This window comes from Tachyglossus aculeatus, chromosome 18 (assembly GCF_015852505.1).
Source record: "Tachyglossus aculeatus isolate mTacAcu1 chromosome 18, mTacAcu1.pri, whole genome shotgun sequence".
Classification (NCBI taxonomy): domain Eukaryota; kingdom Metazoa; phylum Chordata; class Mammalia; order Monotremata; family Tachyglossidae; genus Tachyglossus; species Tachyglossus aculeatus.
The window spans coordinates 22,517,451-22,544,026 of NC_052083.1; the positions used below are offsets into that span (position 1 = coordinate 22,517,451).

A 26,576-nucleotide genomic window follows, 5' to 3' on the forward strand; every position below is an offset into this window, starting at 1 on the left:
GCGAGCAGATTCTGGTGTACCAATCATTTGGGCCCAAACACCCTTCCTACCCCTTCGTATTACATGTGGGTGTTGGCAGCTCGGGATACCAATGGGGATTGTGGCAGAAGGACCCGGGGGTACCCGGGGAACGCCTGATCCAATTCAGATCACTTAGCTTGCAAGGTGCACAGGCCCAATACACTCTTTATGAGAAGATCCTCTTGGCCTCTTATGTTGCCCTGCTGGATACTAAGGGTACCACGGGCACCCGCCCGGCGACCCTAAAGGTCCCACTCCCGTTTATTAAGCCAGTTTTGGGTGGCAATCCTCCCCCACCAGGGGCTGCCCAAAGTGCTACTGTATGCAATGATTTCTCTATATCCACCATCACGTAGAAGACGCTGGGACCACAAACCCGGGGCAGGCCATGGACCCCGCTGTGGGAGATCAGAATTGGGCCCCAGCTTTCCCTATCAATGAGGGGCCACCAGTGTCTTCCCTGGGTACTGTGACAGGGGAATGGGAGGGAGTCTGGTTTACCAACGGATCTTCCCGTCGAACGGGAGGGGTTTGGCAGGGCAAGGTAGGTGCTGTTGAGCCCCGAACTGGCCGAACCCTCCGGAAACTGATCCAAAGTTCTGCCCAGGAGGCGAAACTAGAAGTGGTCCTCTTGACAGCCGAGGCAGGAGCCCGGACCATATACACAGACTCCTATGCAGTATGGGTCGGGGCCACTCAGTGGTTAGGGCACTGGAAGGCGGAGGTATAGCAGGTCCATAACCACCCCGTATGGGGACAGAATGTTTGGGAAAAGCTGTAAGACATCGGGTATGAATGGATCCTGGCCATGGGACACGTATCCGTACATCAAAGGGATGGGTCTCTTGGAGCCCACTGAAACAATGAGGCTGACCGATTGATATGGGCCCTGGCAGTCGACCCTGAGACCACTCAATGGGGCAAGGATTCCCTCCTCTGATTACCTGAGGCCCTTCACCAATGGGTGGGACACACTGGGGCAGATGATCTATGGATCCTGTGCGGTGCCCGCGGCTGGCCCCTTAAGCAACAGCATGCTCAGGAAGTCGTGTCTGCTCAGGAAGTCGTGTTCAACTGTGAGACCTGCCAGCTCCACCAGCACCAGTTCCAGGAGGGCCAGGCCTTCTGGAACTTAAGGGAAGGCAAGGTTTTACGGGGGTAGTGGCAAATCGATTCTGTTGGGCCCCCTCCCACCTTCCCCGCAGTGCTGGAAGTTTATCCTGACAGAGGTGAAAATGCTGAGCGGCCTGGGCCTTGTATATCCATGCCCCAGGGATGATGCCCATCAGGTTCTAATGGGGCTGAGCCACTGGTTCTCCCACCTCCTTATGCCCCAGGAGATCCAATCTGAAAGTGGATCCCATTTTAAGAACCGACCCTTACAGACCTGGGGCCAGAACCAGGGAATCCAGTGGACATTTCATGTACCATATCGGCTGCAAGCCAATGGGCTGGTGGAACGGTGGAATGGACTCCGGAAGGGGCAGCTAAGTCTGCGAACACGACACATGCCAATCGCAGCCATCCCGCTCCAGGGGTGGGGCCGTCACCTATGGGAGGTGATCCATGCGCTGAACAATAGGCAGAAACCCACGGGCAGCCCCATGAGCCATGCCTTCAACGGCATGGCAAGTACTCATCCTGCCACCCGCCCACAAGAGGGACACCAGAGGCAGATTGTCGAGCGTGTCGTTATTCAGAATCCCCAGAAAGGCCGGTAATGGGTTACCTTTATGAAGCCTCTAACTGGACAAACCTGGGCAGCTAATACTGATGAGGGCTGCCCACTAAATCTGACAGATGCATGGATATCCTCTAAGACCTAGATTCTTCTCTTGCAGTCACCACACCTGGTAGAGGGGGAACGATGACACAACGCTTTATGAAGCTGCTCAGCCTACTCTTCATCTTGGCCCTGGAGTGCGGGGGAACCCGCGACAACACCTTCTTGAAGACCTTAACACATTACATCCAGGACCTGAACGTTTCGAATTGTGGGCATGGGTTGGGTCTGTGGGCATGCCCCACTGAATGGAGGGAAGGTACCACCTTATAGCCCACCCGTATGACAACTCTACCTGGTTCAATGCAACGGGTGCCCCTCACCCCTGCACCCAACACCGTGCCTCTGAGCCAGCAAATTCCACCACATACCTTATTGGTGAGTGGGTGGACAAACCATGTGGTCTCCCAGTTCTGCTTCCACAATACTGGCACCAAATTCTGGGCGGGCAACAGTTCCCGCATATGTGATGCAGCTAAACTCCAGGAGGGCACAGAGTTGTGGCCACCCACTGCGGCCTACCGGCCGCCGAAAAGGGGGTGGATGTTCGTTCCTATGGCCTGCTCACTGTGAATGGGACCTTTGGCTATTGTGGCACAGCCACCTGTGTGGTGCCTGCCTATCTCATTTGTGGCATCCGTGCTTGTTGATGGCTCCCTGCTGGGTGCGGAGAGGTGTGCTTCATCAATTTTGTGCTCCCGGCTTTCTGCGACAATTGAGTCGCCCAGAAGGCTGACTCCACAACCATCAGGGGGTCCCAATCTCAGAGTCCGAGCGTTTTTTCAGAATCATGTTTTCTGCATATGGGTTTACACGGGCGGCCCTCGAGATCCTTAACCGGGCTAAATTAGTTGAACAGATAACCAGTGACACTGCTACCAGCCTCATGGCCCTCAGAGATGATCAGAGAGCCATCCCGCACAACCGGATGGCCCTTGACTTCCTCTTCACCAGTGAAGGACGGGTCTGCAAGCTTATTGGAAAATAATGTTTCACTTTTACCCCGGACAACTCTAGACACGTGGATGCAACTGTTGCTGATATGTACCATGAGACTGACTGATACTGTACTGATGACATCACAGGAGGTGTTTGGGACTAGTTCCAAGGACTCTTTATGAACTGGGGAAGCTCGCTATTCCATGGGTTGCTGCTACTTTTGTTCAGGGAGGGGGACTTAGTGGGAAGATGTTGGTTCTTGAGTTGCTGTTGCCTTCCTCCAGAGGATTGTATTTTAAGAACAGCCAGCAGGATGTACACATATGATAATAGTGTGGTGGGAACTGTAACCAGCATAATGACGGCTACAGGAGCATCAGTAAGGACTTGGGCAAGCCTGGGGTCCGAATAGGACAGCTTCAACAATGGAGAGAGGTCACAGTAGAAGTGATTAATTTCAGGAGGTCCACAGAAGGTCAAACCAAATACATTAGTTGTGTGGACCACAGTATCCCGGCAGCTGGCCGTGTAGGAATCAGTAACCAGTAAAGCACACAGTCTCTGAGGCATGCAGAGTAAGTACATATCGAAGGGGTTTACAGATTGCTACATAACGATCATATGCCATCACTGCTAGAAGACCATACTACATTATCCCAAATATAGTTGCAGCAGAGAGCTGGGTCGCACATCCTGGGTAAGAAATGGTTTTCTTGTCCACTAAGAAATTTGCCAGCATCTTAGGGATGATGGACGATGAATAACATGAGTCAGAGAAAGACAAATGGCTAAGGAAAAAGTACATGGGTGTGTGAAGTTGCGAACTGACTCTAATGATTAAAATGATGAGCAGATTTCCCAGAAAAGTGACCGCATAGATGAGGAGGAATGGTATGAAGAGGGGTATCTGTTACTATGGATCATTCGTTAATCCATACAGGATGAACTCACTCAGACCAGTGTGATTTCTGTTGGCTGTTCAGTGTCCTTCTGTTACATGGGAAGAAAATGAACTACACCATCAGCATTGCAGTGCTCTGAGACCCGTAGGAGTATAATTTCTGTTGAAACCAAAGATTGGAAAGACTGGAGAACATGAAGAACTTTTTAAGACCCCTTTCCCTGGAAATCCCTTCCCCATCAAATTGGCCAGATCACATATCCCTCTGTCTTAAGAGCCCTTAAGAGCACTTCTGAAATCACATCTCATCCATAAGGACTCATTCAGAAGATCTTTCTCTTGTCAGTTTGTCATCTACCTATATAATGAAGGTGTTAATGATAATAATAACAATGAGAATAATAATGTTAAGCACTTGCTATGTTCCTAGCAATGTGCCATTCTCCTGGATAGGTAAAAGACAGGCAGAGTGAACCTAGTTCCTGTCCCACATAAGGCTCGTAATCTAAGATTGCTGCAAAAGTCTTGAAGTGGTAGTTGGGGCAATAATGCCCCATAATAGTTGTTACATATCTTACATACAAAATTAGGTAAGCACTAATTTTAGGCAGGCACTAACCACTATCCACTTTTTCTACATCTTATTCTCTATCTTCTTTGCTACATTAAAAGCTCCTATTGGACATAGGTCATGACTACTAATTCTATTATACTTTCCTCAATGCCTAGTATAGTGTGTTGCACCAACAGGTCCTCAGTAAACTCAGTTGATTGACTGATTTTCAACCACTGCTTGAAGATGATAGCCACTAAGTTGCTGGTCTGGGCTTCAGGCCTTCAGCTCTCCCATTGAAGCCAGGACTTACTGAATGGTTCCCTCTCACAGCAATTCTTAGTTCACTTAAAGAACATTTCTTCCAAAGCACGAATACACACAACCCAAACCCTCTACTTTCCTGCAGAACCCACTCATCCTCATTTCTGTCCCTCTCCATCATTTACTTCATTTCCTTCATCCTTACGATTTCATTTCACCCCATTACACATATTATCTGCAGCAGCTCCTCCACCAAATTCTTAAATACACCTCAATGAGGAATTTCTTTGTCATACTCACAAAATTGCTTTGTTTCAAATTTTTCTCCATTTTCCATTTTTCTTCATTATAAACCTTCAATTAAATTCAGTATCTCCTCTTCACTGTTTTCTAGACGTTCCACTTATTTGAAAGCTTTCTTATTTGTTTGAAAAGTTTAGTAGCTAATGAACGTAGACTATTTCCAAATATTAAGGATGAAGCAAGGTCTCAAAATTAAATGAAACAGAAAATTCACCTGAAAATCTTCTCCTGAAGCAGACCGTTTGTCATTGTACCCATGTTAGCAAACTCAGAAACTGCTTCCTTAAAGTATAAAAACAAACAGCAGTCCACCCTTCTCAACAACTACGTTTTTGAGTATTTGCCCCCAGATGATTTTCTAAATAGCTATAATGATCAATCCTCTCCGCTACTCTCCCATCCTTACCATCGGAATCTTCAGATGAGATCTCCTCCCTCCTCTCAACTGCTACTTCATCCACCTATGCTTCGGACCCCATTCCCTCTAACCTTAGGAAATCTCTTGCCCCTTCCCTCCTCCCCTCCTTAACTTCCATCTTCAACTGCTCACTCTCCACTGGTTCCTTCCCCTCTGCCTTCAAACATGCCCACGTCTCCCCCATCATAAAAACCCCTCTGTTGACCCCACCTCCCCTCCTAGTTATCGCCCTATCACGCTCCCACCCTTCCTTTCCAAACTCCTAGAACGAGTCGTCTACACTCGCTGCCTCGAATTCCTCAACGCCAATTTTCTCCTTGACCCCCACCAATCTGGCTTCTGTCCCCTACACTCCACCGAAACTGTCCTCTCAAAGGACACCAATGACCTCCTTCTTGCCAAATCCAACGGCTCCTACTCTATCCTAATCCTCTTCGACCTCTCAGTTGCCTTCGACACTGTGGATCACCCCCTTCTCCCCAATACGCTATCCAACCTTGGCTTCACAGATTCCGTCCTCTCCTGGTTCCCCTCTTATCTCTCCAGCTGTTCGTTCTCAGTCTCCTTTGCAGCCTCCTCCTCCCCCTCCCATCCCCTTACTGTAGGGGTTCCTCAAGGGTCACTTCTTGGTCCTCTTCTTTTCTCTACCTACACTCACTCCCTTGGTGAACTCATTCACTCCCACATCTTCAACTATCATCTCTACGCTGATGACACCCATATCTACATCTCTGCCCCTGCTCTCTCTCCCTCCCTCCAGGCTCATATCTCCTCCTGCCTTCAGGACATCTCCATCTGGATGTCTGCCCGCCATCTAAAACTCAATATGTCCAAGACCGAACTCCTTTTCTTCCGTCCCAAACCCTTCCCTCTCCCTGACTGTCCCATCACTGCCAATGTCACTACCATCCTTCCCGTCTCACAAGCCCACAACCTTGGTGTCATCCTCTACTCTGCTCTCTCATTCACCCCACACATCCAATCTGTCACCAAAACCTGCCGATCTCACCTCCACAACATCGCCAAGATCCGCTCGTTCCTCTCCATCCAAACCACTACCTTGCTGATTCAATCTCTCATCCTATCCCGACTGGATTACTGCATCAGCCTCCTCTCTGATCTCCCATCCTCCTGTCTCTCTACACTTTAGTCTCTGCTGCCTGGATTATCTTTGTACAGAAACGCTCTTGGCATGTCACTCTCCTCCTCAAAAATCTCCAGTGGTTGCCTGTCAATGTACGAATCAAGCAAAAACTCCTCACTCTCGGCTTCATGGCTCTCCATCACGTTGCCCCCTCCTACCTCACCTCCCTTCTCTCCTTCTACAGCCCAGTCCACACCTTCTGCTCCTCTGCTACTAATCTCCTCACTGCACCTCGTTCTTGCCTGTCCCGCCGTCGACCCCCAGCCCACGTCCTTCCCCTGGCCTGGTATACCCTCCCTCCACACATCTGCGAAGCTAGCCCTCTTCTTCCCTTCAAACCGCGACTGAGAGCTCACCTCCTCTAGGAGGTGTGCAGTGCAGAGCACTGTACTAAGTGCTTGGGAAGTACAAGTTGGCAACATATAGAGACAGTCCCTACCCAACAGTGGGCTCACAGTCTAAAAGGGGGAGACAGAGAACAAAACCAAACATACAAACAAAATAAAATAAATAGAATAGATATGTACAAGTAAAATAAATATATAAATAAATAAAGGGAGTAATAAATATGTACAAACATATATACATATATACAGGTGCTGTGGGGAAGGGAAGGAGGTAAGATGGGGGGATGGAGAAGGGGACGAGGGGGAGAGGAAGGAAGGGACTCAGTCTGGGAAGGCCTCCCGGAGGAGGTGAGCTCTCAGTAGGGCCTTGAAGGGAGGAAGAGAGCTAGCTTGGCGGATGGGCAGAGGGAGGGCATTCCAGGCCCGGGGGATGACGTGGGCTGGGGGTCGATGGCGGGACAGGCGAGAACGAGGTACGGTGAGGAGATTAGCATCAGAGGAGCGGAGGGTGCGGGGTGGGCTGTAGAAGGAGAGAAGGGAAGTGAGGTAGGAGGGGGCAAGGTGATGGAGAGCCTTGAAGCCCAGGGTGAGGAGTTTCTGCCTGATGCGCAGATTGATTGGTAGCCACTGGAGATTTTTGAGGAGGGGAATAATATGCCCAGAGTGTTTCTGGACAAAGATAATCCGGGCAGCAGCATGAAGTATGGGAAAGATGGGTGGGAGAAGCAGGCTTCTGTAAAACAACATAAATATGCCATTTTTAGATTTGTACAGAGGGATCTGGGGAGGTTATAGAAGAGTTTCCTCCTCTCCCCTCTTTACACACACACACACACAAAAAAAAAAACAAAACAACACACACTTTGGTAAGCACCTTAATGGGAGGGATCATGTCTACTAATTCTACTGAAATCTCTACTGAAATCTCTGAAGGGCTTAGTTCAGGGCTCGGCACCAATAAGTGTTCAGTATTTATTAGCGATTGAGTCTTTACTCAGCTGCAATAAAAGTGCATGAACCCGATTTCCAAAGCTGGAGGCAGGAAAAGGGGAGGAGCTCAGATTTGGCACATCTGGAATTGACATTTCAGAGGACTAGCAGTGTTAGTCATTTTCTTTCAATGTTTGTTAATCGCTTAATTGTGCCAGGTACTGAAGTAGTTACAAGGTAATTAGGTTGGACATGGTCCCTTTTCCATATGATGCCCACAGTCTTAATCCCCATTTTACAGATAAGGTAACTGAGGCACAGATAAATTTAAAAGACTTGCCCAAGGTCACACAACAGACACATCATGGGTCAGGGATTAGAACCCAGGTCCTCTGACTCACAGGCCAGTGAGTGCTCTTTCCACTAGGACCTGCTGCTTCTCTAAAATAATTATAATCTAATAATTAATATTAACATCAAAATCTTAATGCATTCTCAGGACAATAGTACTTCCTCATATTTGAGATTTGTACAGATTTAAAATGAAGAAAGCATGTGATGGATTAAGCAATTTCAATCATGCTTTAATCTTCAAGATGTATCTGAAGTGAGTAACATCTGATTTGGAACATCAACGCTGTGGGTGCCCCACATAGAAATGCTTCCTCAGAAGGCCGAGAATGAGAAGCTCTGCCCAATGGCTTAGGGCAAATCTCCCAAACCTGCTCTCCAGTTAGCCTTACTCTAGTGAAAAGTTAGCAAGAAAAATAAGGCCACTTCAAAGAAAACAGGGTTTTTTTGCATTTTGCAAAGATGTATTTTATCATCTTCATTCAGCAAGGCTTAGTGGATAGAGCATGGGTCTGGGAGTCAGAAGGTCATAGTTTCTAATCCTGACTCCACCACCTGTCTGCTGTGTGACCTTAGGGAAGTCACTTCAATTTTCTCAGCCTCAGTTACCTCATCAGTAAAATGGGCTTGAGACTGTGAGCCCCACTTGGGACAGGGACTATGTCCAACTCAATTTGCCTGTATTCACCCCAGTGCTTAGTACAGTAAACTTAGCACATAGTAAACATTTAAAAAAATACCATAATAATATAATAATAATTATTATTATACCGGTCATTAATGAGGAATTAAACTGTGGAACTGTATTTTCATAACTTCTTTACAGAGAAAAAATATAGCTTTCTCTACAAGAAATTTCAATAGAACATTTCCTAGTTTTTTCTTAAAGATCCTCTCTTCCTGTATCTATTGGCCTCTTTTTGCTTGACTCTCCAAGTTTCTCCATCTTCATTTCTATTAAATAGTCTAAGAAAAAGTTTAGGAATTAATTTATAATCATAGGCAGAGGGCCAGTGCTTATATCTGAAGGGTACTTTTAGATCATAAAACAGTAAGATTTTAAATGCTTTTCAATAACTGGATTCACCCAACTTACCTCGTGCAAAAACAAAGTATTGCCCCTTAACTTCACCAATGGAGGTAATCTTTGAGTGATAGAGAGAAGTATATATAAATATTTTTGAGCAGTGATATTGGACTAAATTCCTGAGGCCTACTGAAAGTTTCAAAATGCTGATGGGAATGCATAATCATTAAAAGTCCTTTTGCCTGCAAAGTATTGGAGAAAAAACACACATACATGCCTAGAATTCTCAAAGGAGTCAGTATGTTTGCTGTTGTCATGCTGCACAAGGCAAGTGGAACGAATTATTTGGCCAAGCAATTGGCATCCTCTCCTTTTGGACTGTGCATATGAGCAGAGTGGAGAAATGTAGTTTGGATTTCAGGTTCTTTTGCATGTAATAATAATAATAATAACTGTGGTATTTGTTAAGCACTTAGTTTGTGCCAGGGACTGTACTAAACTCTAGGGTAAGTACAAGAAATTTGGGTTGGACACAGTCGCTATCCCACCTGTGGCTCACAGTCTACATCTCCATTTTACAGATGAAGAAACCGAGGCACAGAGAAGTGAATTGATTTGCCCAAGGTCATATAGCAGACAAGTGACAGAGCTGGGATTAGAATCCAGATCCTTCTGATTCCCAGGTCCATGCTCTATCACTAAGCCATGCTGCTTCTCATGTAGACCAAATACTCATTATTTAATTCCTAGGTTTATGCAATGAATCAGTCCACTGTATGCAGAACTTTATAGTCTGTACTTAGGAGAGAACAATAGAATTAGTAGAAATAATCCCTGTCTTTGAGGAGTTTACTATTTACACCTGCCACAGAAGGCTGTAAGGGTAGTTGGTTGAGAATGGAGGGAGGAGGAGAAATGGAGAATAATGAGTGTGAAATAGGAATTGTGGTGGAGCCTCCCCAAACATGTTGGACTTGAGGGAGTTTACATAAGGATGTTTTCAGGATCTTCCTTTTAGAATTTAGTGCCTACTGACGATGCAGAATTGCTTGAAAATCTATGACATCATTACATCTTTCAGAATAAAATAATAAGTGTTAGTTTAGCATGGAGGAGAAATCAACATGATCAACGAAGGTCAACTAACTATAAAGTTTTGAATTTGAAAAGGGGGAGAGTAATTGTCAGATTTAAGGAAGGAGGGCATTCCAGGCCAGAGGCAGGACATGGGCCAGGAATCGGTGGTGAGACAGGCGAGACTGAGGCACCCTGAGAAAGTCACACTAGAGGAGCAAAGTGTGTGGGCTGGGTTGTAGAAGGGGAGAATTGAGGTGAGGTAGGAGGGACCAAGGTGATGGAGTGCTTTAAGGTATACCTATCCACTCTGTGGCCTTGGGCCAGCCACTTAACTTCACCCCAGTTTCCCCAGCTGTAAAATGAAGATAATTATGTCTGACCCTAACCTCACAGTGATGTTGTGGGTAGTAAATTAAAATAACTTATGTAAGGCACCAGAAGAATATTTATTTTAATGTCTTTTTCGTTCATTATAGATAGGGAAGTTGTCTGCTAGTTCTGTTTTATTATACTCTCCCAAGCAATTAAAACAGTCTCTGCATATAATAAGCTCTCAATGAACACCATTGGTTGAATGATTGACTGTAGAAGCCTCTCCCTATACTCATTTGCAATGCATAGCTTTGCAGAATGCCCAAGGTAAGAAATTATTTTCCTCTCCTGAAATGAGATCTTTGCCATGACAGCCAATAAATAAAACGTGACAGCTTAGGAGCTGACCCTAATTGTAGAATAGGAGCAAGGAACAATGCTAGCAAGGTAACCTGGATCTTGGAGTCTTTTGAGAATAATGTCAGTCACACCAGTTCTGTTTTCATTCGCCATCAATTTCATTTTTCTCAAAGATGAGGAAAAGTTAAATGCTCACTCTATTGGATAATTGTGACTCTACAGTCAGTAAAGCCAGTTCCAGAAATGCAGAACACACAATGAGATAAAAGAAATGTGATATAATATAAAGCAACCACAAAAACTGAGAATGTTGAATAAAATACAAAAAAAAAAATAAGAAATAGAAACTAAAGACTTCTATGTTGTAGTTGCAGGTAAGGGTTAAATGGATATCTCTTTGTCATGTTTATGTTCTGTCACACAGTTTCAGATTCTCTTCTAGTAAGAATAAATTTCCTTTGATATTTTCACTCAGTTATTACCTTTATGCTGTTAGAATCTCCACTTTATTCATGGTGGTGTTTCAAGGCCATTCAGTTGTCTTTTCAAAAAGAGAAAAGATCCATTCCTTTCAGATTTTGGTCCCTTTACATCAAATAATTTCTAAGCCGAGAAATAATTTATTTTAAAGTAAAAATGTGGCAGACTTAAGAAAGGTATATTAAAAATTAATTTTGGGTTACAAGCATCTCACACAATAGTGTATAATGAAATGCAACTATGGAATAAATGAGAAAAATGTGAAATTGTTCATTACTATGACAGGGCTTTTAAATAGGAGGCAATATCCCAGAAATTTGATGAAAAATTATAAATCCTGAAGGTGTCAGCAATCATTATACAGTCTATAGCATTGATTAAGCATTTGGGAAACTACAATGGAATTAGTAGAAATGATTTCTGCCTTCAGAGAGCTTACACTCTAACAGAGGAGATGAACAATAAATTATAGCTAGGTGGAGGTAGTAATGTATTAAGGTATGTACACAAATGCTCTGGTGGGCAAAGGTGTGGGTGAGTGTGAGTACCCAACTGCTTAGGTGGCATGGACATGCAAAAGTGGAAGTTGTTTTGTTTGTTGTGGTATTTGTTAAGCAGGTACTATATGCCAGGCACTATACTAAGTACTGGGGTAAGTACAAGAAAACCAGATAGCACAAAGTCCATGTCCCCCAGGAGGCTCACAGTCTTAATCTTCATTTTACAGATGAGGTAATTGAGGCATAGAGAAGTTAAATGACTTGCCCAAGGTCACGTGGAACCGGAAATAGAATCCTTGTCCTCTGTCTCCCAGGCTCATGCTCTTTCCATTAGGGCACACAGATTCTTAATTTGGGGGCATATAGAGTGAGGTAGATGAGAAAGTAATCATGGAAGGATTCCTGGAGGTGATTTGACCTAAGAAAAGATTTGAAGATGGGGCATAACTAATTTTTGATCAGTACAATTTCATATATCCCTTTTTAATGATTTGTCTAAGTGCTTACTATGTGTTCATCACTGTTCTAAGTGCTAGGGTAGATGCAAGTTTATCAAGTTGGACACAATCCTTCTCCCACATGAGGCTCACAGCTCTAGTTGGAGGGAGGAGGACCATTTAAAGCAAATTTAACAGATGAAGTAACTGAGACACAGAGAAGTAAAGTGGCAAGCAATTGCCAGAGCCATGATTAGGATACAAAGCCTATTACTGACTCCAAGGCCAATGCTGTTTCTACTAGGCTATGCTGCTTTTCCCTCCCTCTCCTGCTCCACCTCTCCTTTTCCTGCCCTCCTCTAAGTTCCTTCCCCCCACCTTCCTTTTGTTTTCCTTGACAGACCTTTCAAAGTTCTTACTCTCTCTTTCAGCTCAAGGTCAAATCACTTAACCTCTAAACCTTTAACCTCTTTCCACTGAGCCACACTGTTTCTGAGAGGCACAGGTCAAAAAGGCTTTGTATCTTCCCTCAATGATGTGAATTATCTGAATGGCAGTGACAATGTATAGATATGAGATAACTATAATCACAATTGTGATGGACACCAGGGCCCCTGAAGAGACGATAGGAAGATCTTAGCTATAAGGGTATCATAATAAGAAAGCTTCAAGAGGCCGCCCCCCCTCGGCCCAAACTCCAACTTCTTTAACGATTTTGACTCCTACCTCACCTTCCTTCTCTCCTTTTCCATGCCCACTCTGATCCTCGGAGACTTCAACATCCACATGGATATCCCTGATGACTCCTCTCCCGCCCGCCTTCTATCTCTCCTTGACTCCACCAACCTCTTGCTCCACCCCACCTCACCCACTCACCAACTTGGTCATACCCTCGACCTCATCATCTCCTACCGCTGCACTGTGTACACCCTCACCAACTCTGAAATCCCTCTCTCTGATCATAATCTTCTGACCTGCCTCCTCACTCACACTCCTTTCCCCTGTAAATCCATATTACTCCCGCACAGAGATCTCCACTCTCTTGACCCCATCCATCTTTCTGAGAGCCTCACACCCCACCTCGCCGCCCTCTCCTCTCTACCCAGACTTGACGATCAGATTACTGCTCTCAACTCTACCCTTCCTACTCAGCTAGACTCACTTGCTTCCCTTTCCCTTCGCCACTCTCATACCACTAACCCACAGCCCTGGATCACTGCCACTGTCCGTCTCCTTCGCTCTTATGCTCGAGCTACAGAACGCTGCTGGCAAAAGTCTAAACACCATGCCAACCTCGTTCACTTCAAGTTTATCCTTTCCTGCCTTAACTCAGCCCTCTCCTCTGCCAGACAAAACTATCTCTCCTTCCTTATTGACACCCATGCCCATCATCCCTGTCAGCTCTTCCGTAAATTCAACTCCCTTCTCAGGCCCCCGGTTCCTCCCCCTCCTCCTTCCCTCACCCCCAACGATCTGGCCTCCTACTTCATTAATAAAACTAAATCCACCAGGTCCGACCTCCTCAAAGTCACTCCCCCCTTTCTCCAACCCCCCGGCTCTCAACACTCTCTGCTACTCTCCCATCCTTCCCAGTAGTATCCTCAGAGGAGCTCTCCTCACTCCTCACAAGTGCTACTCCGGCCACCTGTGCTTCTGACCCCATTCCCTCTAATCTCATGAAATCTCTCGCTCCGTCCCTTCTCCCCTCCTTAACTTCCATCTTCAACCGCTCACTCTCCACTGGTTCCTTCCCCTCTGCCTTCAAACATGCCCATGTCTCTCCCATCCTAAAAAAACCCTCTCTTGACCCCACTTCGCCTTCTAGTTATTGCCCCATCTCCCTCCTACCATTCCTTTCCAAACTCCTTGAACGAGTTGTCTACATGCACTGCCTCGAATTCCTCAACACCAACTCTCTCCTCGACCCCCTCCAGTCTGGCTTCCGTCCCCTACATTCCACGGAAACTGCCCTCTCAAAGGTCACCAATGACCGCCTGCTTGCCAAATCCAACAGCTCATACTCTATCCTAATCCTCCTCGACCTCTCAGCTGTCCTCGACACTGTGGACCACCCCCTTCTCCTCAACATGCTATCCAACCTTGGCTTCACAGACTCTGTCCTCTCCTGGATCTCCTCTTATCTCTTCGGCCGTTCATTCTCATTCTCTTTTGCAGGCTCCTCCTCCCCCTCCCATCCCCTTACTGTGGGGGTTCCCCAAGGTTCAGTTCTTGGACCCCTTCTGTTCTCGATCTACACTCACTCCCTTGATGACCTCATTCGCTCCCACGGCTTCCACTATCATCTTTACGGTGATGATACCCAAATCTACATCTCTGCCCCTGCTCTCTCCCCCTCTCTCCAGGCTCACATCTCCTCCTGCCTTCAAGACATCTCCATCTGGATGTCTGCCCGCCATCTAAAACAACATGTCCAAGACTGAACTCCTTATCTTCCCTCCTAAACCCTTCCCTCTCCCTGACTTTCCCATCACTGTTGACGGCACTGCCATTCTTCCTGTCTCACAAGCCCACAACCTTGGTGTTATCCTCGACTCCGCTCTCTCATTCACCCCACACATACACTCTGTCACGAAAACCTGCGGGTCTCACCTCCGAAACATCGCCAAAATCCGCCCTTTCCTCTCCATCCAAACTGCTACCATGCTCGTTCAATCTCCCATCCTATCCCGACTGGATTACTGCATCAGCCTCCTCTCTGATCTTCCAACCTCCTGTCTCTCCCCACTTCAATCTATACTTCACACTGGTGCCCGGATCGTCTTTGTGCAGAAACGCTCTGGGCATGTTACTCCCCTCCTCAAAAATCTCCAGTGGCTACCAATCAACCTACCCATCACAATCAACCTACGCATCAGGTAAAAACTCCTCACTCTTGGCTTCAAGGCTCTTCATCATCTCGCCCCCTCCTACCTCACCTCTCTTCTCTCCTTCTACAGCCCAGCCCGCACCCTCCGCTCCTCTGCCACTAACCTCCTCACTATGCCTCGTTTTTGCCGGTCCTGCCATCGACCCCCAGCCCACATCCTTTCCCTGCCCTGGAATGCCCTCCCTCCACATATTCGCCAAGCTAGCTCTCTTCCTCCCTTCAAAGCCCTACTGAGAGCTCACCTCCTCCAGGAGGCCTTCCCAAACTGAGCCCCCTCCTTCCTCTCCCCCTCCTTCCTCTCCCCCTCCCCATCCCTCCGCCTTACCTCCTTTCCCTCCCGACAGCACCTGTATATATGTATATATGTTTGTACATATTTATTACTATATTTATCATCATCATCAATCGTATTTATTGAGCACTTACTATGTGCAGAGCACTGTACTAAGCACTTGGGAAGTACAAATTGGCAACATATAGAGACAGTCCCTACCCAACAGTGAGCTCACAGTCTAAAAGGGGGAGACAGAGAACAAAACCAAACATACTAACAAAATAAAATAAATAGAATAGATATGTACAAATAAAATAAATAAATAAATAAATAGAGTAATAAATATGTACAAACATATATACATATATACAGGTGCTGTGCGGAAGGGAAGGAGGTAAGATGGGGGGATGGAGAGGGGGATGAGGGGGAGAGGAAGGAAGGGGCTCAGTCTGGGAAGGCCTCCTGGAGGAGGTGAGCTCTTAGCAGGGCCTTGAAGGGAGGAAGAGAGCTAGCTTGGTGGATGGGCAGAGGGAGGGCATTCCAGGCCCGGGGGATGACGTGGGCCGGGGGTCGACGGTGGGACAGGTGAGAGCGAGGTACGGTGAGGAGATTAGCGGCAGAGGAGTGGAGGGTGCGGGCTGGGCTGTAGAAGGAGAGAAGGGAGGTGAGGTAGGAGGGGGCGAGGTGACGGAGAGCCTTGAAGCCCAGGGTGAGGAGTTTCTATTTTATTTTACTTGTACATATTTAGTCTATTTATTATATTTTGTTGATATGTTTTGTTTTGTTGTCTGTCTCCCCCTTCTAGACTGTGAGCCTGCTGTTGGGTAGGGACCATCTCTATATGTTGCCAACTTGTACTTCCCAAGTGCTTAGTACCGTGCTCTGCACGCAGTAAGCGCTCAATAAATACGATTGAATGAATGAATGAATGAAAGTCCCAGGCGACCCCTCTGCCAGCCGCCATCTATCTCTCCTTGACGCTGCCAGCCTCCTGCTCTACCCCACCTCGCCTACTCACCAACTCAGTCACAGCTTCGACCTCATCATCTCCAACCGCTGCAGTATCTCCACCCTTACAAACTCTGAAATCCCTCTCTCTGATCATAATCTTCTCACCTGACTCGTCTCTCATACTCCTCCTCCCTGTAAATCTATATTAATCCCCAACCGAGGCCTCTACTCTTTCGACCCCATCCATCTCTCAGTGCTTCACACCCCACCTCGCCTCCCTATCCTCTCTACCCACTTTTGATGACCAGATTACTGCTCTCAACTCCACCCTCTCTACTCAACTCAACTCGCTTGCTCCCCTTTCCCTTCATCGCTCTAGTACCACTAACCCACAGCCTTGGATCACTGCCACTGTCCGCCTCCTTTGCTCTTATGCTCGAGCTGCTGAACACTGCTGGCGAAAGCCTAAACACCAAGCCAAACTTGTTCAGTTTAAATTTATCCTTTCCTGCCTTAACACTGCCCTCGTCTCTGCCAGGCAAAACTTTTTTTTTCCTTATTGACACCCATGCCTATCATCCACGTCAGCTGTTCCAGGCATTTAATTCCCTCCTCAGGCCCGCTGTTCCTTCCCCTGCTCCATCCCTCACCCCCAATGATCTGGCCACTTACTTCTTTAGTAAAATTAGCACCATCAGGTCTGAGCTCCCCAAAATCACTCTTCCCCTTTCTCCAACCCTCGTGCTCTCAACCCTCTCCTATACTTTCCCATCCTTCCCAGCAGTATCATCAGATGTGATCTCTTCCCTCCTCTCAAGTGCCATCCCATCCAACTGTGCTTCAGATCCCATTCCTTCTCATCTTAAGAAAACTCTAGCCCCTTCCCTCCTCCTCCTCTCCTTAATTTCCAACTTCAACTGCTCACTCTCTACTGATTCCATCCCCTCTGCCTTCAAACATGCCCATATCTCCCCATCCTAAAAAACCCTCTCGACCTTACTCCCGCTTCTAATTATCGCCCTATCTCCCTCCCACCCTTCCTTTCCAAACTCACTGACTCAAATTCCTCGACTCCAACTCTCTCCTAGAACCACTCTAATCTGTCTTCCATCCCCTACATCCCACAGAAACCTCCCTCTCAAAGGTCACCAATGACCTCCTTCTTGCCAGATCCAATGGTTCCAACTCTATCCTAATCCTCCTTGACTGCTCAGCTGCCTTCGATACTATGGACCATCCCCTTCTCCTCAACACGCTATCCATCCTTGGCTTCACAGACTCTGTCCTCTCCTGGTTCTCATCTTATTTCTGTGACCATTCATTCTCAGTTTCCTTCGCGGGTTCCTCCTCCCCCTCCGATCCCCTTACTGAAGGGGTTCCTCAAAGATCAGTACTTGGTCCCCTTCTGTTCTCCATCTATAGTCACTCCCTTGGTGAACTCATTCGCTCCCACGGCTTCAACTATCATCATTACTCTGATGACACCCAAATCTACATCTCCACCCCTATTATCTCACCCTCTCTCCAGGCTCATATCTCTTCCTGCCTTCAGTACATCTCCATCTGGATGTCTGCCCGCCACCTAAAGCTCAACATGTCTATGACTGAGCTCCTTATCTTCCCTCCCAAACCCTGTCCTCTCCCTGACTTTCCCGTCACTGCAGACAGCACTACCATCCTTCCTGTCTCACAAGCCTGCAACTTTGGTTTCATCCTTGACTCACTCATTCGCCCCACTCATCCAATCCATCACCAAAACCTGCCAGTCTCACCATCACAACATTGCCAAGATCCGCCCTTCCCTCTGCACTCAAATCGTTACTTTGCTGTTTCAATCTCTCTTGCTATCCCGACTGGATTACTGCATCAGCCTCCTTTTAGTTCACCCATCCTCCTTTCTCTTCCCCATTCAGTCTGTATTTCACTCCGCTGTTCGAATCAACTTTGTACAAGAACGCTCTGGGCATGTCACTCCCCTCCTCAAAAATCTACATTGGTTGCCTATCAACCTTCAAATCAAGCAAAAACTCGTCACTCTTGGCTTCAAGTTTCTCCATCACCTTGACCGCTTCTACCTCACCTCCCTTCTCTCCTTCTACGGCCCAGCCCGCACACTCCACTCCTCTGTCGCAAACTTCCTCACTGTGCCTCATTTTCACCTATCCCACCGTCGATCCCTGGCCCACGTTCAACCTCTGGCCTGGAATTTCCTCCCTTCACACATCTGCCAAACTAGCTCTCTTCCTCCCTTCATAGCCCTACTGAGAGCTCACCTTTTCCAGGAGACCTTCCCAGACTGGGCCTCCCCTTTTTCTCTCCATCTCCTCCCCTCCCCAATCGCCCCCGCCGCCATTCCTCCTTCCCCTCCCCACAGCACTTGTTTATATTTGTACATATTTATTACTCTATTTTATTATTGATGTGAATACAGCTATAATTCTATTTATTCTGAGGGTATTGACACCTGTCTACTTGTTTTGTTTTGTTTTCTGTCTCCCCCTTCTAGACTGTGAACCCGTTGTTGGGCAAGGATCATCTGTTTATGTTGTTGATTTGTACTATCCAAGCACTTACTGCAGTGCTCTGTGTACAGTAAGCGCTCAATAAATAGGATTGAATGAATGAATGAATCCCTAATGCTGACATCCTTACGGTGACATCACACACACTCAGTTACCTGCTCAGTAACTGCAACTCAGCAAAGGTCTCCTGATGGCTTGGAGTCAGTATTCTCAAAAACGTATCTTCCTCATTCACTTCTCTCTGTTCAATCTTCTACCTGATCAAAACTAAAAGCAACAAGACTGGTATTATCAAGATTGCCTATCTCTCCTCTATTCTCTGACTCCCTTTTCTAGATGCTATCCCACTAGGGCTGCTCAGAAGCCAGAGGGTGACAGCAGACGGAAACTGGAGTTGGAAGTTGGATCAGAAAGCTATGCTTCTTTCTCAGCTACAGGGAGCAGTAATTCTGACCTCAGTGCACTGTGAAGAAGTGAGGCGTGGACAGTGTGTTGCCACAGCGTGGCTCAGTGGAAAGAGCACGGGCTTGGTAGTCAGAGGATATGGGTTCAAATCCCAGCTCCACCACATATCTGTTGTGTGATCTTGGGCAAGCCACTTAACTTCTCTGTGCCTCAGTTACTTCATGTGTAAAAATGAGGATTAAGACTGAGCCCCACATGGGACAACCTGATTACCTTGTATGTACCCCAGAGCTTAGAACAGTGCTCAGTACCTAGTAAGCACTTAACAAATATCATAATTATTATTATCATTATCATTATTAGACTGTCCATGAAATAGTGAGGCTTGTGGTTTCCTGGAATATGTACTTTAGACTTAGTTGAAATTCACCCACAAAAAAATTCCTTTACAAAAGATGGAAAATGTTGGTTTATTTGCAGAAGGTTATTTAGGTCAAATATATTGGCTGTAATGATAATTCTGCCCATTGTGCTTCCTGAGTGGGAGAAATGAGACTGCAAAGAGGCTCACAATATTAGGTAGGCGATAGTAGTTTTCTCGCTACCTTCCACTACTATTTCAGGGTTGAGCCCTCAGTTTATTTCAGGATCTACCTGAGTCAAGTTTGTTAAGCCAAATGATTCATTACACAGTATGACAACAAAGAGTTTGACAGATAGAATAAATGCCATAGAGGCCCATTCTACGTAATGAAGTCTAATGTGGCAGATAGTAGGACAAATACTGTGCCTGATCTCCTTATCTTGTTTAGTTCTCGAAGCTTAGTAGAATGCTTGCCATGCCACAGGTGCTTAAGAAAAACCACAATTATGTTATATGGTTATCATTAGGATTACTTACTAGACCAGTGTATAAGGAAAGAGATACTGTAATGTCAGGCTCAGCAACCAGTCTCACTCAATTAATATTATAATACTACCACATGCTGAGAGAAATGAGCAATGAGCAATTGCAATGGTAGCCTGAAATCCAAGAAACGTTTATAGTAGTGGTGCTTACTGAGTGTAATGGTGCTTACTGAGTTACTACAATCTACCAAACATTTACTTCAATAGAAGCCACAGAGACATAAGGGGATATAGGGAAGTAAACTAAAAGGAAAGATAGGAAACTAAATATGAAAGAAAAATATGAAAGAAAAAGTATAACAGTATAAACTAGGATACTAAGTGTCAAAAATTGGAACTATTTGTTGCATCTGTGGTACTAAAGATCACTGGAGCTCCAGAAAATATCTTGTATTTAGTGATATGAACAATAAATGTCATAGAAAACTATAATGATAGTGTAGTGCTCTGCATAAAGTAAGCGCTTAATAAATATGATTGATTAATTGACAGGTATTGCTATGGAAGAAGTTAATAATTCAGAATTCATCTCAGATGTGCAGAAAATACTAAAGCAGTGGATTCTTCTAAAGCATTACTCACTTGGTGAAATTAACTGCCTTTGAGCTTTACAAGATCCACTATCTCTAGTATTTTTGCCACCATATGTAAGAATTCAATTTTGGAAATTGGGTCTCTACTCTGAAATCCAAATAACCCCTGATAACCTGAGAAAGTCTTTAGGATTTTCAGATTCTTGTCCTTTTGTATCACTTCATTAAAATCTGGAAAGACTGTGAGGGGCTGTGTCCAACCTGATCATCTTGTGCTTAATACAGTGCATGGCACCTAGTGAATGCTACAAGTGCCACAATAATAATAATAAAATCTACTGCATTGTTATGGCTTTAAAATCTAAAATCAGCACTACTGAAAATAATTCTTTAAACTCCCCTTTAAGTATAACACTCACCTATGGAGCAGGAAAGAAACATCTCTAGATCACAAAGGGATTATTGGGGTATAAATTGCATTTTATCATGGCTGCAATGTGTTTAGGGCATTTGGGAACTGTCTGCCTCGGAGCTACAAGCCAGGGTTACATCTCTCAGTTGGACATCAAATATGTCATTTTCCATATGTGGTAAATTAAAATTGAATGAAATTTAACATTGATTATTTGAGAGGTCGTGGCTAATCTATATTGCTGATCATTCCTAAATTTCGCAAGAAGGTGAATTCAGGTCTTAGTTTAAGATAGCTTGGAACCATTTCTGCTGAAGAAAAAGAACAGGTGAAAAATAGCACCAAAATTAATTGTGAATGTTAGCTCAACTCTACGTCCAGAAGCTCCATTGTTTTTTCAAAGTTGTTTTTTGTTTTTCATCTCATTTTCCCAAAAGAAGCAATAATTTCTTCAATGGAAATATTCTGGGACTAGAAGTCAAGTTCTAGTCCCAGCCCTGCCACTGACCTGCTTTGTAACCTTGAGAAAGAAAGCACTTAATCTCAGTGGGCCTTAGTTTCTTTACTTCTAAAATGGGAATAAAATATCTGCCTTCCCTTCCTCTTAGTTTGTTACCTCTGAAGGGGCAATGACTGTGACCCCAACACTTTGTTCATGATATCCATCAGTGGTATTGAGCACTTACTGTGTGCAGAACACCGTGCTAAGCACTTGGAAGAGTACAATATAAGAGAGTTGGTACCCATTTTCCCTGACCATAAGGAGTGTAGAGTCCAGAGAGGAGCTTACAGGGACTTAATAAATAAACTAAGTATTTACTCTTGCAGAAATTGTAATAGAGCTACCCACCTAGGCATAGGAGACTAAATTAATATTTTTCCCATTATTCAAATCTATCCACTAACCTGTTCCCATGTCAGGAATTCTCTCCTACCCAATGTAAAGTCATTAATATATCTCCTTCCAGATAAATCCCTTTATATCTAAGTGTTCTCCCCATGGTGTTGGATAACATTTATTCCTAGCCTTTCTTTTACTAAACCTTTGAAAATTTGAAGAGTTGTTTTAACAGTATTTGTTAATCACTTACAGTGTGTCAAACACTGAGATAGACACAAGGTTATCAAATTAGTCACAATCCCGGTCCAACATGGGGCTCACAGTCTAAGTAGTTATTGAATCCCCATTTTACAGATGAGGCAACTGAGGCATAAAGAAGTTGCCTAACTTTTCCAAGGTCACACAGCAGGCAAGTGGCAAAACCGGGATTAGAACCGAGGTCTTCTTAACTCCCAGGTCCATGTTTTTTACATTAGGCCATGCTGCTTTTCAAGACCCTTGTTAATTCATACCCAACTTTACTTCCTAGTATCAATTTTTAACAAAATTTCCTTATATGTTCCATTTTGTAAGCATGAACAGCAACACTGACAGCCTGCATGTTCTTGGCAATCTGGGTTACTGTGGGAATGTGAGTGCCAGGGAAGAGAGTGCATGAGGTGCTGTACAGACCCTTAGAGCTATGATCAATTTCTTTCCCACAGGTTCTGTCTCTTGCCTGACGTCTCTATTTTTATCCTGGAGAGATACACTCTCCCTTCTCTTTCTGTTCCCCTCATCTGCAAAATGGGGATTAAGACTGACAGCTCCATATGGGACATGAATTGTGCCCAACCTAATTAAGCTACATCTGCTCTTATTGCAGTGCCTGGCACATAAGAAGTACTTAACAAATACCATTAAAATAGAGCCAGTACACACTCATAAAGAGAGAATGATACTGTACATGTTTGTCCAGTTCCTTCATTAAAATGTTTGGATCTAAAAGGCAGTTCCTTTGTCTTTGACTTGTTTTTCTTGCACTGAGCCAATTACTTTGCAAATACTCCACCCAAAATGAGTAGAGGTGATAAACCCGTTTGTAAATGAGATTTGCTCTTCCTGTGTTAATAAAAAGGGCGTATTGAAGTTATCTTTATATAATCAAAGGGAAATCAACTCTGGCTGACCCTCAGGTTTCTTTACACAAAGGGATTAGGACCAGATTGGGTTGAATTGGAGATCATTTCTTCCTTGCAAGGGGTAAGGGTAAGGGAGCATTTCTTCTTGCCTATTTATATGGTCAACTTCAGGATGAGAGATACTCTAAGGGAAGGTGTTAGCCTATCCAGAGTGCCTTGCAACATTGCAGAAACAGAATAGCTAATCCATCAACTAAATCCTTCCAAATGATTAACAAAATTTCCTGTTCATGAAACAGGAGGAAAAGATGAGGAATCAAAACTTCCTGACCACTAAGTGGCAGTTAGTACTCAGAAGATTGCCAAGAGTATTGAAGCTCTTTCAACAATTATAGCATTTAAAATGATAGTCAAGAACTGTAACAATTATCCTGGGCATTCAGGTCAAACATTCCACTACTGACTTAGTTACCATAGCTATAGAATTAGGTATGAACATTCACAAAGGGCAGTCATCTTAGGGAATTTGGGCATGACAGAATCCCTGATGGAGTTGCTATCTGTAAGAACCCTGCAGTTCCAACAGTACCCGAAACTGTTGGAACTGCAGGGTTCTGACCCTGCAGTGGGTGGAGTGTGGTGCTCTGCCGAAGCCCAAGTCCAAATTTTGAAGTAGCCCAGGTAAACCTGTGCAGTCTTAGGGAAATTTCTTTGTGGAACAAGTCCTCAGAACATCTGGACTGGACATGGCTCCAGATTCAGGAATACCCATAGTACCGAGGAAATTCAGTCTCCTCCTTGGGATTCCAAGAAGTTGCAAGAAAAAGAGCCAAATTTCTAGGTCTACCTGGACTTCTCCAGGGCCTCATCACCATCAAACCCCCAGTCTCCCAGCTCGTAGTAGTCCACAGGAAAAAAAATCCATCTCAGGTTCCCAGGAGGTGCCTGAAACTGAGAGTCATACTTACTGTAGGGGATAATCCTCACCACCAGGAATTATTGGGACAAGAAGCCACCACTTTAAAATCTGCGACACTGTAGGGAGAACAAATTTCTACAAGGTTGAAAAAGTCTCTGCAGTGCTGGTCAGCTGCTTAACTTGGGAAGTTAGGCAATACAGTTCTTTATCCTGTCACTAGCTCAGTGGTATGCTCATACTAATAATAGTATGTATTAGGTGCTTGTCTGCTGTGTTACCTTGGGCGAGTCACTTCATTTTTCTGTGCCTCAGTTACCTCATCTGTAAAATGGGGATTAAGACTGTGTCCAACGCGATTTGCTTGTATCCACCCCAGAACATAGTACAGTGTCTTACACATAGTAAGCACTTCTTAACAAATATCACAGTTGTTGTTATTTTATTATTAGGTTAGACACAGTTTCTGCCTCAAAAGTGATCACAATAGAAGTAGGAGGGAGAACGGGTATTTACTACTCATTTTATAGATGAGGAACCTGAGAAACCGAGAAGTAAAGTCACTGTCCCAGGGTCACACAGCAGACAAATGGTAGAGCTGAGATTAGAACTCAGGTCCTCTGACTCCCTGGCCTTTGCTCTTTACTCAAATATCTTACCATGCAATCTAACATCCAGTACTCCCAACGAAAGGGACACAAAGAGCCTCCACCTATTCCCTCTGTCTTCTCCCCCTTAATACCTATCCTGTCTATATCCCTTTATCCCCTTCTTTTCATCTGTGTCCTCCTTATGTTCATTTCCTGTTTTGAATTACCCCATCTCATTCATCTCCCTCATTCCTCTATCTCTTCACTTCTCAGTCAACCTCTCCCTTTTCTCCATTCCCCCCACCACCCATTGCCCCTCAAGCAATTATACATAACTGATTTTCAAATAGTATTTGAAATTATCTAAGTGTGTACAAATCATGTAATTGTTGTGTTTTCACCCTCTTTGATATTAAGTATTTGTAGATCCTGAGGATTTAATCCCAAAGGGTAAAACTTTTATATAAACATGGTTGTTAGACTTATACTAGAGAGGAATAATTTGCGAGTCACTGCAGTTGTACTTCATTCTATAGGTAGGATTGAATTTTGGACTGACATACAAAATGCAAAAGAATGCAATTTAGGAGAGATACATCTTCTTTCCATTAAAGACAAAAAGAACGGATTTTACATCAGTGAATATGATATTGGTAAATAAATCAGATAACTAGCTTCTGAATACTCAAACTATAGAACAGTCATTTCTTGATTCCATAACAATGATGGCAGAAACCTACAGATAATTTTGCCCAAAAGGTTAGTTCACCTACCATTCTCTCCAGAGCTGCTAACAAGTAGGAAAATGAAATAATTTCTTTTTAACTTCCTCTCTAAGCTTCTGCCCAAGGGGCTGAAATACTGGAGAAAATAAAGGGAAAAACAAGGATCAAATCTATTGATCAAAGGGTGGCTTCATCTGAAGTTGATAATTTCACCAAGTGATAGAATCCTTCTCTTTCTTAACCTCTGCTTCTAATTTCCACAGGTATCTCCCTCGTGTTTCATTTCAGCACACATGACAGTGAATCTGGGAATGATTCTCGGCAGAGTGTATACTGCCAAATGTATCTAGCTGCTTGGAGGAAGAGAACAGGTAAGAGGACTCTTTCTATCCAGCTGTTTAAAATCTTTTGCCGCCTTAATTTTATTTTATAATCTCAGAAGCTAATCTATGTTATTCTCTATGGGCATCACCTGCAGATTTCCAGTAGACCTACTTTTAGAGGTAAAACCTTTAGCAATTTTGAGAACATCATCCTCAATGGTAATTATTGAGAGCTTACTATGTACAGAGTACTGTACTGAGTGCTTGAGAGACTGACTCATTCTCAGTCTCTTTCGCAGGCTCCTCCTCCCCCTCCCATCCTCTTACTGTGGGGGTTCCCCAAGGTTCAGTGCTTGGTCCCCTTCTCTTCTCGATCTACACGCACTCCCTTGGTGACCTCATTCGCTCCCACGGCTTCAACTATCATCTCTACGCTGATGACACCCAGATCTACATCTCTGCCCCTGCTCTCTCCCCCTCTCTCCAGGCTCGCATCTCCTCCTGCCTTCAGGACATCTCCATCTGGATGTCTGCCCGCCATCTAAAACTCAACATGTCCAAGACGGAACTCCTTGTCTTCCCTCCCAAACCCTGCCCTCTCCCTGTCTTTCCCATCTCTGTTGACAGCACTACCATCCTTCCCGTCTCACAAGCCCGCAACCTTGGTGTCATCCTCGACTCCGCTCTCTCATTCACCCCTCACATCCAAGCCGTCACCAAAACCTGATGGTTTCAGTTCCGCAACATTGCCAAGATCTGCCCTTACCTCTCCATCCATACCGCTACCCTGCTCATTCAAGCTCTCATCCTGTCCCGTCTGGACTACTGCATCAGCCTTCTCTCTGATCTCCCATCCTCGTGTCTCTCCCCACTTCAATCCATACTTGATGCTGCTGCCCGGATTATCTTTGTCCAGAAACGCTCTGGGCATATTACTCCCCTCCTCAAAAATCTCCATTGGCTACCAATCAATCTGCGCATCAGGAAGAAACTCCTTACCCTGGGCTTCAAGGCTCTCCA

General features: G+C 45.0%; 1 pseudogene; it reads left to right on the plus strand.

The window, feature by feature from the left end:
• The first annotated feature begins 1,888 nt into the window (after positions 1-1,888).
• LOC119940058 lies at positions 1,889-23,397 on the plus strand (annotated as a pseudogene).
• The last annotated feature ends 3,179 nt before the right edge of the window (positions 23,398-26,576 follow it).